This window comes from Solanum stenotomum, chromosome 3, assembly GCF_019186545.1.
Source record: "Solanum stenotomum isolate F172 chromosome 3, ASM1918654v1, whole genome shotgun sequence".
NCBI lineage: Eukaryota > Viridiplantae > Streptophyta > Magnoliopsida > Solanales > Solanaceae > Solanum > Solanum stenotomum.
This window is the reverse complement of record NC_064284.1, coordinates 66,344,697-66,364,305: the sequence shown is the minus strand read 5'-3', so window position 1 is coordinate 66,364,305 and position 19,609 is coordinate 66,344,697. Positions and strand designations below refer to the sequence as shown.

General features: G+C 37.8%; 1 long non-coding RNA gene across 1 annotated transcript in view; it reads right to left on the bottom strand.

The window, feature by feature from the left end:
- LOC125860270 (uncharacterized) overlaps positions 1 to 14,994 on the bottom strand; it is a 15,437-nt gene extending 443 nt beyond the window's left edge. Inside the window, exons 1-2 of the long non-coding RNA XR_007445835.1 lie at positions 14,939 to 14,994; positions 273 to 394 (exon numbers count right to left, since the gene is read on the bottom strand). This is a non-coding gene — a long non-coding RNA (uncharacterized LOC125860270). The remainder of the gene's footprint in view (positions 1 to 272; positions 395 to 14,938) is intronic.
- Between the last annotated feature and the right edge of the window lie 4,615 nt (positions 14,995 to 19,609).

The window sequence follows — 19,609 nt, the reverse complement described above, 5'->3', positions numbered from 1 at the left end:
TCTACTAGATGTGGTTTTGAGACAACCTAAGACCATCCCGGAAACTTATGCTCTGATACCAAGTTTGTCACGACCCGGGAGCACCCCCTAGTCGTAACCGGTGTACTCTACCTCGAAGAGGTCTAATACAAGCCTCTTAGCATTCATTCATCGCATAGACACCAAAACCATAAGGAATTAAAAACTTTCTTCACACACGAAGATACTTTCAATAAATAGCAAGCGGAAGACTTTCTAGACTTTATACAATATATCTCAAAACCATCTAATACTTGAATATAACATTGGGACTAAGCCCACTCAAAACTTAAGCAAATACTAGAGAGACATAAAAAGAACATGTTGGTTATTGCCCTCGAATCTATGAGGACTCACCAAGTCTTCATCTTCAACTCTTAAAAACCTATCAAGTAGCCATGACATATCACCATCTCCAAATCCCTACACTTTAGTCAAAAAGCGAAAGAAAGGGGTTAGCACAATTAAGTATTAAGTATGCAGACCATGCAAGAAAATATGCACAACGGACATTTACAAGAAATGTATGCTTTCATGTCCTTTGATAAAACCTTTCCTTTACAAGTATAAGATACATAATACAAGTCAACATTAACATATAAGACCATAGCCAACCATACATATACTTAACATAAATCCATATACAACCCATGCTTAACTTTAGAAGGACACATGTCATTTCATTACCATAGGACCTCTATCTAATATAACCTTAAGACACACTTGAGTGAGACAAGAAGTGACCGCCCACACAATCCTTTTCAAGCACACTTAAGTGTTCCCCAATATTACCTTAGATAAGGACTTTATGGGCAAAGTGCATAATCATACTCGATAGATAGCATATTAATGAGATGATATGTATAATGATGCTTACATAAAATAAATCATATTTAGTGGGGCATAGTACATGTGTGGTGAGTGACCATCAATATAGTATTTCCAAGGCCTACCACCCCCTTGGAGAGGCGAAAGAGGTACAAACCCCTCAATGTGGTTACCCGGGCCTACCACCCCCCGAGCTAGGGACCAAGGTACAAACCCCTCGATATGGTTATACGGGCCTACTACCCCCCGTACTAGGCAACCAAGGTACCAACCCCTCGATATGGTTATACGGGCCTACTACCCCCCGTACTAGGCAACCAAGGTACCAACCCCTCGATATGGTTATACGGGCCTACTACCCCCCGTACTAGGCAACCAAGGTACCAACCCCTCGATATGGTTATACGGGCCTACTACCCCCCGTACTAGGCTTGGTCGACTCACAACACTTATATAGAGAAAACAATATACATGTGTCCATTTCATCATCATTTCAGTAATTATATAACCATCCGATTCATAGGACGTACATTGGACCTTCCATTTCCTAAGAATTCTATAAATGGGCATTTTATCAAACACAAGGTGGGCTATTGTTCATGTAAATGAAATCTTGTATTTCAAGAATACTAAGTCCAACCAATTCCAAAATCCATATAAATCAGCCCACCAACAACATACATATATATCAACCTTCATAATTTGATCATGGAAGCATGAAAACCATAAACATCACATAATAATTCCATTTCATGATAATATGCAAAATAGACCATAATAGGATGTGTAGTAGTAATTCCATAATTCAAGAGTTCATAAATAATCATAAGGACCCATAAACTTGAAGTAGAAATAGAGGATAAATGGTTGGACTTGTGGAAAGGAAGGTTTCCACAATCAAACCCACATACCTCAACTTGTTCACGGTATATCAACCTTAGAAATACAATTACATAACTTATTTAACTTCTATTAGCTCAGTAATGTTAACGTAAAATAGGATCATCATCATAAGTAAGCCTAGCATGTACAAATACAACTATGCTCCCAAAATAGTGAATCTGGCCAGCCTAGTGCCTCATGTTGCATCTTAGATTTGAAAAGGAAAATGGCAGAACTAGACTTTATAACCTTCATGAAAGATGTAGATACATCTCTTAGGGTTGCAAACAAACAAGGATCACCGCAAAATATATTTTGTACAAAAAGATATAGTCAAGCCACTAGCCGCTGGTCATGCAGGATTTCAATTCTCGGAATCTAGGCAGAACTTGCCCTATGTTGCGTCCCATATTTCGTATCCATAACAGTTAAATTAGAATTTTACATAAACATAAAAGTTGTAGGTATATGAGTTAGCTTTCCAAATCATATTTATTCACTGCAAACTAAGTTCTAGAGCAAGAGATATGCCTAAAATACCAAACACTATCCAGCTCAAAAACAGGTTTCGTCACTTACATCCGAAAGGAATGCCATATCCTATCGATTCATATTCAACAAAGCTTCTAATGTATCAAGAAGAGGCACCTAAGTCTACCAAGCCAAGACACACATCACATTATAAAGATCCTTCACATTCCATCATCATCACATATGAACAATAATAGAGGACACACTTTCAATCACAGTACAATAACACTTTAAACAAGATCACCTTGAGATCACATGAACACCTTTATATTCACAACATGATTGCCTTTACTTCATTTGATTCTCATTCAAGTCCTTCACATCACATTCACATATATGATATCATGTCAACACTTCAATTCCTCCTATAATGCCTCCAAGGCCAGAAACACAATACATTCAATAAGTAAACACCTCCACCATAAGTGGATCACACATCAATCTATCACAATTCTATATCAATTCTACCTTAACAATGAAGTTAGGTCCACTTACCCTTTTTCCCAAGCCACAATCACCATTCCTCAACTCTCCAACAATTCACAATAGATAAGCATAGATAATAATGGAAGTCAACTATTCAACTCAATCCAAGCATACTTCCATCATCATTCAATCATAAATAATAAACCCACTTCATAAGCCAACTTTAGGAAACTTGCCAAGACATGGGTCCATGGAAATTTCTTTCTTAAAACCATCAATAGACACCATTAATGACGTAAATCATAAAAAAAAATCATTTAATGCAAGAACCCATGCTTAGAATCGAAATTAGGATTTTTGTGTTTTTGGAAGAACTTTGAATCATTTGAATTGAGCTCCTTGAAAGGAAGAATAATCAAGGATAAAGAATCCCCATACCTCTAAGTTAAAAACCCACGAGAATTGAAGAAGAAAGAACTCAAAATCTTCAATCCTAGTTCCAACTTCTTCTTCTTCTTCTTCCCCTCTTCTTCTCTTCTTCACTCAAGAACCCTAACTCTTACTCTTATAAAATGGAACAAAAATGATCCACAATCAGCCTAACACAATAATATAACCTCAAAAGAAAAGATTTGTGAAAAGACCAAAATGCCCTTAAATTTCCGGACGGACTCCTTGCTAACTGCCCAACTTTCAAAGGGCATAACTCGCTCATACGAACTCGGAATCAAGCAAACTTGGTGGCGTTGGAAAGATCGTTCCAAGGGCTTTCCAAACATAACTAGAAATACTCCTGGATCATACTGAGCTAGGAGTTATGACTGCTCAAAGTTGGCCAAAAACTCACTGATTTCCCACACTTAACCAAATTTCCAGGTTCTGAACTTTTTCCAAAAGTGACTACTTCCAATTTCAAGCTACTTCATATTCATTTTAAATTGTCGGATGTAACACAATTAAAATGAAAATACATAAAAACCCCTCATAGAACCTCATTATAAAGTCAACACAAAGTCATAGGCTCTTGCTTAACCTATCATTTTCCGAGTCGTTACATATACCTAATGTGTTGTTGTGGTGTTGATGACCTAGTTTCCTTATCCTTTAACCCTCTACACTTGAATAAGCTATGAAGTATGTATGTATGTATGGTATCATGGCAATATGATTGAAAGGTAGTTCTCATGATTATAATGTAATGTAAAGTGAAAGGTTTACTCACTTGCTAAGTGTTTCTAAAGTGAAAGGATTGTTACTCACTTATGAACACATATGAGCTATTATGGTAAGATGTCTACATAAGAGTCTAGTAAAGGCTAATGTGAACTTATGTGATGACTAAAGATGGTTACAACGGGGAATTAGATGCTTAGCACCGAAAGGGCATGTAAATGAGATTGGGGTCTCACGTTTAGTAAATCCGGCTCCCCACATGGGTTTCCTCACGTTTAGCAAGTCCAAATTACCCACGATATGTGTTGTCCCATGAGGTGGAAACACCCATGTTTAGTAAGTTAGGGTTTCTAGAAGCAATCTTCTTGATACTTAACTATGCGCCCACATAGGACTCTAGCTTAGTGGATCCCCCTAGATAGCTATCAATGAATAGTTACACATTAGGCAAGTGTTAACCCTTTCTTTTTGGTGTGGGAGTAGAACACTGGATTCCATGTAGCTCTCATGGTCTATGTCGGTTATTGCATTATTTCCCTAATGTAAAAGTAAATGAAGGTATGAAAGGTGTGAACTCTTACTAGGGCTTTCTTAAGGGTTTCTACATAGTGTAAGGGAGGGTATGAGACTTCTCTTGCACATTGCACTTGTGGGATCCTAAGAGATGGTTGTAGTAGTGTTCTCTTATGATTATGATGATTATGACTTATTATATTAATGTTGAAGCTATGTTATGTGTGATCATTATGAATATGCTAAGTTATGATGAAATATGATCCTATGAATGTATGCATGAAATAGGTTGCTTAATGTGATACTTGGCTTTGAATAGGGTTATGGGGTTCTATTCTTTGCATTGCACTAGTATTGCTTGGATTGTCTACATGTTGGGATGATATTATGTTGGTTTGGATTATGATGCTTACTTTGTGTGCATATTGGATTTACTTGGTAAAAAGCATGTTTTGACTAAATGTCCTTTTATGCATGTTTCAATGGTTTTTAAGCATAGTAGCCATACTTATTACGTGTGTTGTACTAACCCATATTTTCTCCCTTTTCCCCAAACTTTTAGGTTCGGCCGTTGAGGATTCAAGCTTACTTCTCAAGACACTTTGAGTTGCTTCCCCGAGTTGGTGAGTCCTCAAGTCCAAGGATAAGACCCTATGATTTAGCTTCTATGTTTAGTTCTTTGCTTATGTTGAAAGACATTGTTGTACCTTCCTATTTCAAGACTTCTTATTGATGTAATGGCTAAGTCCCATTTTTGATACTTCTATGTCTAGATGGTACATTGTGACGAAGTTAGATTCTGTTTTTCTTATATGCAGTGAAGTTGAACTTCCAAAGTAAAAGTTTTAATTTTTCCATGATTTTATTCTATGATACATGCTATGACGAATGCTAAGGGCTTGTATAAGACCTTTTCGAGGTCAAATACACCGGTAACGACTAGGGGGTGCTCTCGAGTCGTTACAAACTTGGTATCAGAGCATAAGGTTGAGAATAATGTAGGATTTATGTCACAAGACACCACGTCGAGTGGAGCCTTGTTAATGAGTGTGAAGCGCGCCACACTTATGAATGAGAGGCTATGAGATGCTTAGGAACTTTCACTCTTTTGTTATTCCATAATGGTGCCTAAGATTCTTAACTCTATTTAGTCCTTTTCTTCTAATCCTTCTCTTGTGCTTATAGGCAATGAAACAAGAAGGAACAATGCAAGGACGGCCGGTGAGGAGAATGTGAATGAGGCAGTTCCCCCTCAAGCTCCTCAAAACCCTCAAGTTCCTATTGAAGAAAGGGCTATGTCTAATGTTGAGGTAAGGTCGGCTATTCATAATTTGACTCAAGTGTTGGCCACTCAAGTTGCTAGGGATGCTAGGGTGCAAGTGAACTCCAATGCTAGCACTATCTCTTCTAGGATAAGGGATTTCACAAGGATGAATCCCCCTACTTTCTTTGGTTCCAAAGTGGAAGAGGATCCACAAGGGTTCATTGATGAAGTGTTTAAGGTTCTAGAGGCTATGTGTGTGTCTTCTCAAGAAAAGGCGGAGTGAGCCGCCTATCAACTCAAAGATGTGGCACGAGTGTGGTATGAACAATGGAAGGAGGGGAGACGTATTAGAGAGGGTCTGATAAGTTAAGCTACATTCAAGACGGCTTTTCTTGATAGATTTTTCCCATTGGAACTAAGGGAGAGGAAAATACAAGAATTCATCAACCTCCATCAAGGGGGTATGAGTGTGAAGGAGTATGACCTCAAGTTCACTCAATTGTCCAAGCATTCTCCTACTTTGGTGTCGGACAATAGAGCTACAATGAACAAATTTGTTATGGGGGTATCCGAGTTTGTGGTGACTGAATGTAAGTCGGCCATGCTAATCCCAAGCATGGACATTTCTTGTCTTATGGTTCATGCCGAACAAATTAAGGAGTAAAAGCTTAAGCAAGTTGGTAGAGAATTGAAGAGGTCAAGGGCCGATGATGGAAATTCTTCTAAGGTTAGGGTTGAAATCCAAGATGAGCCAAAGTTCAAAAAGAGATTTTCCAACCAAGGCCCTCCTAACACTCCAAGGGTCAACAAAGGTAAAATGTCTACCCCCAAGCCTCAAGAAGCAAGAGGTGGTGGTCCTTATGTTGAGAAGCCTATTTGTACAGAGTGTGGTCAAAATCATGAAGGCAACTGCCTAGTTGGCACGGGTAATTGCTATGGTTGTGGTAAGAGCGTCCACATGAGGAGGGACTTCCCTACGCTAAAGGCTCAAGGAAGGGATAATGCTCAAGCACAAGCAAGTGGCCAAAATCCAGATGCTCCTAAGAAGAATTGCTTCTATGCTCTCCAATCTCGAGGTGATCAAGAGAGCTCTCTGGATGTTGTGACCAGTATGCTACAAGTATTTTCAATTAATGTTTATGCATTATTGGATCCCGGTGCCACTTTGTCTGTTGTAACCCCTTTAGTGGCTATAAAGTTTGATATGCTTCCCGATGTCCTAGATGAACCCTTTTCGGTTTCTACCCCGGTGGGTGATTCAATAGTTGCTATTAGAGTTTATAAGGGTTGTCCCATATCATTTCCCAATAGAGTCACTTTGGTTGATTTGGTGGAACTTGGTATGATAGACTTTTATGTTATATTGGGGATGAATTGGCTTCATGCTTGTTTTGCATCCATAGATTGTAGGACTCGAATTGTGAAGTTTCAATTTCCTAATGAACCCATTTTAGAATGCGAGGGAGTAAATTCCGTTCCTAGGGGAAGGATCATTTCATGTCTAAAATCTTGTAAGTTGATTTCTAAGGGTTGTATCTATCATATTGTGAGGGTGAAGGATCTTGAGTCCGAGATTCCTCCTTTAGAGTTGGTCCCTGTAGTGAAGGATTTTCCAGAAGTCTTTCCCGATGACTTACTCGGGATTCCTCCCGAACGGGAAATAGATTTTGGCATAGATTTATTGCCGGATACACAACCCATTTCAATGCCTCCTTACCAGATGGCCCCGGTGGATTCAAGGAATTAAAAGCTCAACTCAAAGATTTGTTGGATAAAAGTATCATCCAACCTAGTATATCTCCTTGGGGTGCACCAGTGTTATTTGTGAAGAAGAAGGATGGATCTCTTCATATGTGTGTTGATTACCGACATTTAAATAAGGTAACCATTAAGAACAAGTATCCACTCCCTAGGATTGATGACTTATTTGATCAAATTCAAGGAGCGAGTTACTTTTCAAAAATGGATTTGAGGTCTGGTTTTCACCAACTTAGGGTGAGAGGTGTTGATCTTCCAAAAACGGCCTTCCGAATAAGAAATGGTCATTTTGAGTTCTTAGTGATGTCCTTTGGTCTTACAAATGCCCCAGCGGCTTTCATGGATCTTATGAATCGTGTGTTTAGAAATTATCTGGACTCATTTGTTATTGTCTTTATTGATGACTTCTTGATATACTCTGAAAGTGAGGATGATTACATGAATCATTTGAGGATAGTATTGCAAGTCCTCAATGATCACCAACTCTGTGCTAAGTTGAGCAAGTGCGAGTTTTGTCTAAGATCGGTTGCTTTCCTTGGTCACATTGTTTCTAGTGAGGGTATAGAAGTTGATCAAAAGAAAATTGATGCGGTCAAAAATTGGCCTAGACCTTTGAGTCCTTCTGACATCCGAAGCTTTTTGAGTTTGGCCGGTTACTACCGGAGGTTTGTTGAGGGATTTTCATCTATTGCATCTCCATTAATGGCCTTAACTCAAAAGAAGTCCAAGTTCAAATGGTTGGAATCTTGTGAAAAGAGCTACCAATTGTTGAAAGATAGCTCACCTCCGCTTCAGTTTTGACCTTACCGGAGGGCACTGAAGGGTTTGTAGTATATTGTGACGCTTCCCGAGTGGGATTGGGTTGTGTCCTCATGCAGCATGGTAAGGTTATAGCTTATGACCTCAGCAAGCAGCCGTAGTCTTTGCTTTAAAGATTCTCTATGGGGTACATGTGGATATGTTTACCGACCACAAGAGTCTTCAATATGTTTTTAGCTAAAATGAATTGAATCTCCGACAAAGGAGGTGGTTGGAACTCTTAAAAGATTATGATATGAGTGTCCTCTACCACCCCGGAAAAGCAAATGTGGTTATGGATGCTTTGAGTCGTGTATCTATGGGTATTGTGTCACATGTGGAAGAAGAGAAAAGGGAGTTAGCCCGTGATGTAAATAGGCTAGCCCGGTTGGGTGTCCGACTTGAAGATTCCCCAAAAGGAGGTGCCATGGTCCGTCAGTCATAATTCCGAGTCATTGGTTGTTGTTGACGTGAAGTCTAAGCAACATCTTGACTCTATTTTGATGGAACTAAAGGAGTCGGTTCTCAACAAAGCAATAGAAATTTTCTCTCAAGGAGAATATAGGGTGCTTAGGCACCAAGGGAGGTTATGTGTACCGGATGTGGATGGCCTAAGAGAGACAATCTTAGAGGAGGTCCATGGGTCCCGATACTCCATCCATCTGGGAGCCACCAAAATGCATCGTGACTTACGTGGGATTTATTGGTGGAACGGAATGAAAAGAGACATAACAAATTTTGTGGCTATGTGCTCAAATTGCAAACAAGTCAAAACCGAGCACCAAGGACCTGGAGGTCTAACTCAAGATAGTGATACCCTCACTTGGAAGTGGGAAGAGGTCAATATGGACTTCGTGGTAGGTTTGCCTCGAACCCGTAGGCAACATTACTCCATTTGGGTCATTGTGGATAGGTTGAATAAATCAGCTCATTTCCTTCCCGTCAAGGATTCTTATTCGGCAAAAGATTATGCTAAGTTGTACATGAAGTTATGTTATGTATGATCATTATGAATATGGTAAGTTATGATGAAATATGATCTTATGAATGTATGCATGAAATAGGTTGCTTAATGTGATACTTGGCTTTGAAAAGGGTTATGAGGTTCTATTCTTTGCAATGCACTAGTATTGATTGGGTTGTGTACATGTTGGGATGATATTATGTTGGTTTGGATTTTGATGCTTACTTTGTGTGCATATTGGATTTACATGGTAAAAAACATTTTTTGACTAAATGTCCCTTTGTGCATGCTTCAATAGTTTTTAAGAATAGTAGCAATACTTAGTACGTGTGTTGTACTAACCCATATTTTCTCCTTTTTCTTCAAACATTTAGGTTCAGGCCGTTGAGGATTCAAGCTTACTTCTCAAGACACTTGGAGTTGCTTCCCCAAGTTGGTGAGTCTTTGCTTATGTTGAAAGACATTTTTGTACTTTCCTATTTCAAGACTTCTTATTGATGTAAGGGCTAAGTCCCATTTTCGATACTTCTATGTCTAGATGGTATGTTGTGACGACGCTAGATTCTGTTTTTCTTATATGAAGTGAAGTTGAACTTCCAAAGTAAAAGTTTTAAATTTTCCCTGATTTTATTCTATGATACATGCTATGATGAATGCTAAGGGCTTGTATAAGACCTCTTCGAGGTCAAATACGCCGGTAATGACTAGGGGGTGCTCTTGGGTCGTTACAGCCATGAAGATGCCTTAGAATCTTGGGGATTGGCAAGGCAAAGGAGACACTGCCCAAGAGGACCATGGGTCGTAGTCCCCTTTCACGGTCCGTAGAAGTGGACTTGGTCCCTAACGGGGCTGCCCAATTGAGGGGTTTTTAAGTAATTTTGTTTTAATATTTTATTATGTGGGGTTGATTTTAAATGGTTTATATTATAAATATAAATAGTTTCAAATCTTAAAACACTTCATTTACTCCTTTATTCAAAACACACCCAAATCAAAACCCCAAAGTCCTTCCTCTCACAACATTTCTCTCTCTAACTTAAGGAAGAAGAAGAGGTGAAAGCTAGGGTTTGAATTCAAAGCGGTTTCTTCATCAAATTTCTTGGGGAATCTTAGTAAAGGTATGATGATCCTTCCTATAGGGTTAACTTTCACCGTAGAGTCAATTTCAGAGAAGTTTTCAAAGTTTTTCAAAGTCCATGAAAAACCAAGGGTTTTACTCAATCTCATGGGTTCCTTCTGCAAACGATTTCAAATGGTTTCTAATGTCATGAATATTGATTGTATTGATGCTTATTTGATGGTTTATGATTAAAATATTCTATGCACCCATGATTTCTCTCAATTCCTAAATTGTGCCTTTATGAAGTGGGTTTTTGATTATGCAAGCTTGTGATGGTAATATGTCTAAATTGCCTTGGGTTATTGAATTGTATCATTATCTATGCATTAATTAGGGTAAATTGTTGGTGAGTTGATGATTTGAGATTTATGGCCTTGAAGGCAAGTTTTGACTAAATTACATGTTAAAGTAGAATTGTGCTACAAATGTTTATCCACTTGAAAGATGGAGGTGTTTACTTACTAAGTATATGAATGTTAATTCAATGAGCTTAAGGTGATCTTGTTGTGAATGTAAATGTGTTATTATTGAAAGGCTATTTCTCAATTTGACACTCATGTATGATGATGATGTAATGTGAAGTGTTGTCTTCTATATATTGCATATCTTGGATTGGTGGTAGGCTTAGGCATCCTTTCTCGGGTAATGAATGTGTCTTGACTTGATGAATATGAATCGATAGGCTATGACATTCCTTTAATATATGAGTAATGAATGTCTCTTGACTTGATGAATATGAATTGATAGGCTTAAGGCATTCTTTTCATAAATGATCTAATGTAATGAAGACTCTAGAATTGATAGGCTAGTGGCATTGTTTTTATGAGGACCCTATAGCTATCCTTGAATGTATCATGGAACGATAGGCTTGTAGCATTCCTTCCTTGGTAATGATGTATCATGGGTCGAAAGGCCTAGGGCATTCCTCCCTAATACACTAATTTAATGTGAATGAAATAATCTATGGGAATGTAGGCTAAGCACTGAGTGAATATGGTTAGAAGGAAACTCTCCCTATGTTAGGTTAGAGTTCCAAGGAACATCTTTCAATTCCATAACTATGTTCCCACATAGGCTATTAGCTAGTGAATTTCATCCAAGCTAAGGATTCATCCGAGCTAATGTTATCGTTCTACCTTAGGCAAATGGAATAACTCTTTACGGTGTGGGGCTATATGACACCGGATTCCATGTCTAGCTTGCATGGTCTATGTCGGTTAAATGCTTATTTCAGTCAGTGAGATGTGAATTATGGTTTATTGAGAGGTTCTATGAAGTGTAGGTGGTAGTATGGGACGCTATCTAACCATTGCACTAGCAAGCTTTGATGGGATCATATTAAGTTCTTTAAGTTTTAATGACTAATGTATGAAAGTCCTCTAAATGAAGCAATTGGAGAATGTTGACTCTTAAAATGCTTAATGTGATATGCATGCCATACTTGGGTTATATTATGAGTTATTTTCCTTTGTCATGCCTTATAAAATGTTGTGTCTCTTTTATATGGATATTATGTAAAGGTAAAAAGGAATGGATGGTAAGTTCACTTGTTGGTGACCTTAATGTGGTGCCTTGGTGCGGATGGTGGTATGGGACGCTATCCATACATTGCACAAGGTATAACATGAGGGTTACTTAAAGTGAAGGTCTAAGGTAAATGTAATGGGTTACATGATGATATTGTCTAAATGTGGTATCATGACTTGAATGATGATTATACTTGTATTGTATGTCTCCTATCATATTGTACATGATATTTCCAAAAAGTGGCATAATGCATGGTTTCCAACCAAAATGTCCCTTTTAAAGCACTTTTGTGCATGGTCATCATACTTGGTGCATTTTGTGTGCTAACCCATATTTTCCTATTTTTACTACAAGTGTAGGTTTCGGCAAGTGATTGGTTCTAGCTAGGATTGAAGTGCTTGGATACAGTTTTCCTCTAAGACTTGGTATGTCCTCATAGGTCGAGGACAAGGACTCTTATTGTTTCTATTTCATTCTTATTTTGAGACTATTGTTAAGACTTCGACTGTAAAGGGCCGTGACCCTATCTTGTTCAAGTTTTGTCTAAGATGGCCATCTGAGACTTAGTCTTTCGCTGTGTCTTTTGAAAGATTTCTATGAGTCTATAATGTTTTGAATCATATGGTTTAAAATATAACATTTTAATTCCACACTATTTTTCATTATTGAATGCAATGAATGACTATGAGGCTTGTATAAGACCCCTTCGGGATCGAATACACCGTGTTACGTCTAGGGGGTGCTCTCGGGTCGTGACACGACTACCCTTTTATGACCCGTAAAATGAATAGGTGAAACTAAAGACTAACATATGTGTGTTTGCATTGGTGTGAGGTTTGAGGGTGTATAATGTTATCCCGAGTTATGGTTGAGGGCTTTAGGGGATAAACGTCAAGGTAAGACTCCCAAGGAGCACCCTAGGGGTCCTTGAGGCGGACCGTAAACCCACCCCCAAGACCCCCAGAAACCAAAGATTTGCCCAACTTTTGGTGAACCGTAGATGGGACCTACACCCTGTAGGTCCATCCACGCCCCGTGGATGGCCTTCGTGGGTCAAGGTCCCAAATGGCAACCCAAAGAACCAAACCACAACTTGCCTGCACGGCTTGTGGACCCACCCACGGTCCATGGGTGGTGGTTCGTGGATCACCACATTGTTGCTGTCCAAAATGGCCAAGTGGAGGGGTAACTTAGTAAATTCCTCCCTTGGTTAGTTTAGTTCATGGACGGTTATTATTGGTTTATTAACATATTTTGACGGTTTTTAAAGTATTAAAACACATTTTCAACTCACTATTTCAAACCACGAAAAAGATAGAAACCATCTCTCCAAAAGTTCTCTCTCAAGAAACTTCCATTAGAGGTGAAGAATTCAAGTTTCCAAGGTCAAGACTTCACGTTTTTGATGGGATTTTCATGGAGTTCTTCCATAAAAGATATGGTGGTCTTCATCCTTGATTTATTTTCTTTCAAGGAGCCAATTTCAATGCTATTGATTGAGTTTGCTTATTATAATAGTTATCACTCAAGTATCGATATGGCTCCATTTGAGGCTCTTTATTGTAGGAGGGGTAGGTATCTAATTGGATTGTCTGAGGTGGGTGAAATTGCTCTCATAGGTCCGAAATCGGTACATGAGTCCATTCAGAAAATTCAGCTTATTAGAGAGAGGTTAAGAACGGCCCAAAGTCGGCAAAAGTTATATGCCGATGTTAGAAGGGGGGATCATGAGTTTGAAGTTCATGATTGAGTCTATTTGAAAATCTCACCTATGAAGGTTCTAATGAGGTTTGGGAATAAAGGGAAACTTAGTCCTGTTTTGCAGGCCCATATAGGATTTTGTGACGTGTTGGCAAGGATGCGTATGAGTTTGATTTGCCAAATGAGTTGGCATCAGTGCATCTGGTTTTCCATGTTTCCCTGATGAATAAATGTGTTGGAGATCCTACATTTATAGTTTCCTTAGAGGTTTGAAGGTTAAAGAGAATCTTGCTTATGAGGATGTTCAGATTGATTTTAGACCGGCAAGTCAAAAAGTTAAGAAACAACGATGTAGCTTCTGTAAAGCTGTTATGGAGAAATAATTTACTTGACGATGCTACTTGGGAAGCCGAGGCCAATATGATGTCCCGATATCCTCATCTTTTTCCTTCTACTCCTACTCTAACTTAAGGTAATGAGTTCCTCTTAGATTGTTCTATGTTCTTGGGAGTCATGTGTGTTTATGTGTTTCTACGATTTTCTTATGTTATGCATTTTCATGAGAAAGCTTAAATTTTTAACAAAATGGCTTATATAATTTAATTTACTCATGTTGTTGTGCATTTAGTATGCGTTGCCTATATTCTTCATGAGATGATTGTTGAACGTGTATTAGATATGCTTTTGTGAATAAATTACATAAGGGCTCCATGAGATTGTGTTGAGCATGCTATTAGCTTTGAAAAGGTAGTTCCTCATTGAACATGAGAAATGTTTAGAAGTTTTGAGAATTCATGCATTTTGGAGTAGATGTTTCTTACTTATTTATGTGCATTGTATGCATAATGGGCTGATAGAGTTAGTTCACCCCAATTATGATGTTTTGAGAATGTCCTAGCTTGGAGTCGATACTTTCTACTTGGTTGTATGCATTTCATCGTAGGTTGGGTTGTTAGTTCATATCCTACACTTTTAGAACCAGTTCGAATCTCATTCAAGGACGAATGATCCCAATAGGGATGCCTACCAAATTTCTGCAGTTAAAGGTATCATCCACGAGGTCCAACCACGGGTCGTGGGTCGAGGCATGAACCGTAGTGTCACGACCCGGGAGCACCCCCTAGTCGTAACCGGCGTACTCGACCTCTCGGAGGTCAAATACAACCCTCTTAGCATTCATTCATCGCATAAAACTAAAATCATAAGGCATTAAAAACTTTCTTTACCAAGAAAACATTTCATAAAAAAAAATAGCAAGCGCAAAACTTCTAGACTTTATACACTTATGTCTCAAACCATCTAAATACTTTGAATACAACATTGGGATTAAGCCCATACAAAACTTAAGCAAATACTAGAAAGACATAAAAAAAAAGGACATGTAGGGTATTGCCCTCGAATCTATGAGGACTCACCAAGTCTTCATTTTCAACACTTAAAAACCTATCAAGTAGCCATGACATGTCACCATCTCCAAATCCCTACACTTAAGTCAAAAATGGAAAAAAAGGGGCTTAGCATAATTAAGTACTAAGTACGGAGACCAAGCAAGAAAATATGCACAACGGATACTTACAAGAAATGTATGCTTTCATAACATTTAGATAAAACCTTCACTTCACAAGTATAAAAGACATAATACAAGTCAATGTTCACATATGAAACCATAGCCAACCGTATACATACTTAACATATATTCATATACAACCCATGCTTAACTTTAAAGGAACACATGCCATTTCATTACCATAGGACTTCTACCTAATATAACCTTAAGACACACTTGAGTAAGACAAGAAGTGACCGTCCATACAACCTCTTCAAGCACACTTAAGAGTTCCTCAAGATTACCTTAGACAAGGACATTTCCTTTACAACATAACATCAATAGGCCAACATTCTTTAAGAAACCATTTAGGAGACATTCGTGCCATCTGTAGATAGCATCCCATACTACTACCTACATGTTGTAGAACCTATCCAATAACTAGAGTGCACATCCCACATGATGGGAATAGGCATAACCGACATAGACCATACTAGCTAGGTATGGAATCCGGAGTCTATCCTACTCCGTGGAGGTTGTTCTACTTGCCAAAGGTAGAACTAGTAAGCAACCCATGTAGGCACATGGTTTAGGAGATGTCCAAGGAAGTTCATTGTGCCTAATCTCATACTCAACTAGGCCACCTTCCTAACCACATCCACTCGGTGCTAGCCTTGTTTCCCATAGAGTATTCAATCACATATGTACTTAGAGAGGGTTCCTTTTCTAGTTCAACCAACTCATAGTACCTCTTCCCAAGAAAGGCCCCATTTCTTAGTCATGGCCAATCAAGGTTCATAAGGATAGCTCATTTGACTTTCTTAGATAAGGATTATCATGCCGTTCCGGCTCCATCCATCTATAAGTCTATCATCTCACTCAAGAAGGGAACTTCGCCCTAAGGCCCGTCCTTTAAGGTTATACATTTACTTAGGAAATCTACACTTATGAAAGGGCACCATTTCTTAGTTTTGCCGATTCAAGTCTTGGCTTAGAATTCCTCTTTTAGCATTTATAGAAAGGGCACCATTTCTTAGTTCTAGCCCACTTCACACATTCATGCATTCAAGACTTTAAGTAACAAGGAGAGACACTAAGTCTACCAACCAATTCACAACATTATCATCTAAGGATGCTTCATAATCCAACATCATTTCATATATACATCATGAGAAAAATCATACTTTATATCACAATGCTATCCACTTTACATAGGATCATCACAAGATCACATAAACTCATTCAGATCATACCTTCACACATATAACTTCACATAAAACTTTACATATAGCTTCATATAGGACTTTACATATAGCCTCATTTATATATAATAATATAACAATACAATAACACTCATATAATGCCCTTCATGGCCTCAATTCACAATAATACAATATTCCAACATTATGCAACAACTGTGGCCTTCATGGCTACAATTCACAAAAATACCACACACGAACAAGATAACACCTCCACCAAAGGTGGATTCAACCTACCAACAACAATCAATTCAATAAAGAGAGTTCAAGCTTTCTTACCATAATTCAAAGCCATAGCCAAAATCACCAAAAATCCAAGCAATCACCAATACTTCACCCATAAGGCTTACCACCTTTAATTTACCCATTATCAACAATTAATCATGAATAAACATTAAACAAAACAAGGGATATCAATACAATTCACTTTACACATAGTTCCATCTACTTTGAATTTATAGAAATAGACCCACTTCATAAGCAAATTTAGGAGTTTAGGGAAATCATGGGATCTTCAAGGAATTTCATATGAAATCATCTAAAAAGCATTAATCAAACATTAATTCATCAATATAATGGCTTAGAAAATGTTTTGCCAATGAACCCATGCTTAGATTAGAATTTGATAATTTTTTGTTCTTTGAAACATTTTTTTTTGAAACTCTTTTGATTGGACTACTTGAAAGAAAGATTGATCAAGGATCAAGGGTCACCATACCTCTATGTTGAAAACTCACAAAAATAGAAGAAGAAAGAACTCGAAATCTTCAAGCCTAGCTCCAACTTCTTCTTCTTCTTCTTCCTTGAGTTAAAGAGAGATATAGAGAGAGAAAGAACTTGGGATTTGATTTGGGAAAATAATGAGTTAAAGGAATGTTTTAAGATTCAAAACCATTCAAAATCAACCACACATATTAAACAATTAAAACAAAATTACATAAAAACCCCTAATAGAACCTCATTATAAAGTCAACACAAAGTCATAGGCTCTTGCTTAACCTATCATTTTTCCGAGTCGTTACATTATCTCCCACTTAGGAACATTCGTCCTCGAATGACACTTAACACTTTTCAATGAAAACGACCAAAGTAAACAACCTATATTCAAGCATACAACCATATAATCAATAGACACAATAAGGAGGAACATCAACTCCACATAGAAAGTCCAACACAACTTCATGCGATTCAATAAAGTAGGCACAACATCTACTAACTCCTTATGCATTTATCTTTTCTTATATCTCATTTCATTTCATTGGAGGTACTTCCTTCTCCAAATCATCTCATGCTCATCATAACATCAAAGGACACAATATGCAATTTTCTCATTAGAGCACATCGTGCAACCTTCTCCAAAACTGAAGTAAGCTCACATTATCACCTCATAAAGCAAATAGACAACTTATGTTAATTGAACATTATGCAACTTTCTCATAGAAGCACTTTAGGCAACATCATCGAAACACTTTTAAACATGCTCATAAGTCAACTCATGCAACATTTAGGCAAATAATTATAGATGCACATCAACATGAGGAACATAAATTTATGAAAACTCATTTTCTCATTTAACAAGAATTCATTTAAAACATGCATGACATAAGGAAACCATGGAAAACTCTTTTTCCACATAAGACTCCAAAACATAACTCAAGCTTCTAGGAACTATTTGTTTTAGGATTGAGTAAGCACATATAGAAGTAGTTAAGGATATCAACACTTCTCAACAACTTCACTACTCAACATACTATCAATCTTACCAAAACCATTCTTACCCAACTCTTTAATTCACTAAACCACTTGTAATGAAAACATCCTTCAAGTGTAACTCATAAACATCAACCACACTTAAAGACCTTATCAGCTAACCACATATTTCCCACTCTTAAGAGAAACTCTTACTAGTTCTTACAAATTTACCTCCTTTTATCCTAAGGTCGGATCAAAACAACACTAGGCTTTTATACTCATTACACCTAGCATTTCTAAATCACCACACATTTCACAAATTCCTTCAACACATCACAGAACTTCCTCATGACTAAGCCGGATACTACCAACAACACGCATAACCAAAGGATTCCCATTCATACTAAAGTCATCACCACAATCTTTCACCTCACACCTACTAAGTCACCAAGTCATAGTTGGCATCACAACCAACATTCTCTCTCCCTCAACCCTTGCAACATTAAAACTTCCTCATAGGTTACACTCAAATGACCATCACGTAAGGAACAAGGGAAGACATTATAGAGAGAAACTCCATGGCACGACTAAAAGAATGAAGAAGTGAAACTTTCTTAGCACCCAATAGCCTCCTATTAATAATGTGGCGCGCTTCACATTATAAACAAGACTCTACTAGATGTGGTTTTGAGACAACCTAAGACCATCCCGGAAACTTATGCTCTGATACCAAGTTTGTCACGACCCGGGAGCACCCCCTAGTCGGAATCGGCGTACTCGACCTCTCGGAGGCCTGATACAAGCCTTTTAGCATTCATTCATCGCATAAAACTAAAATCATAAGGAATTAAAAACTTTCTATACCAAGAAAACAGTTAATAAAAAAAATTAGCAAGCGGAAAACTTCTAGACTTTATACACTTATGTCTCAAACCATCTAATACTTTGAATACAACATTGGGATTAAGCCCATACAAAACTTAAGCAGATACTAGAAAGACATAAAAAAATAGGACATGTAGGGTATTGTCCTCGAATCTATGAGGACTCACCAAGTCTTCATCTTCAACACTTAGAAACCTATCAAGTAGCCATGACATGTCACCATTTCCAAATCCCTACACTTAAGTCAAAAAGGGAAAGAAAGGGGCTTAGCACAATTAAGTAATAAGTATGGAGACCATGCAAGAAAATATGCACAATGGACACTTACAAGAAATGTATGCTTTCATATCATTTTGATAAAACCTTCACTTCACAAGTATAAGAGACATAATACAAGCCAATGTTCACATATAAAACCATAGCCAACCGTATACATACTTAACATATATTCATATACAACCCATGCTTAACTTTAAAGGAACACATGTCATTTCATTACCATAGGACTTCTACTTAATATAACCTTAAGACACACTTGAGTAAGACAAGAAGTGACCGCCCATACAACCTTTTCAAGCACACTTAAGAGTTCCTCAAGATTATCTTAGATAAGGACATTTCCTTTATAACATAACATCAATAAGCCAACATTCATTACGAAACCATTTAGGAGACATTCAAGCACATAAGGGGACTTTCATATAATAGTCGTTAAACTTAGGAA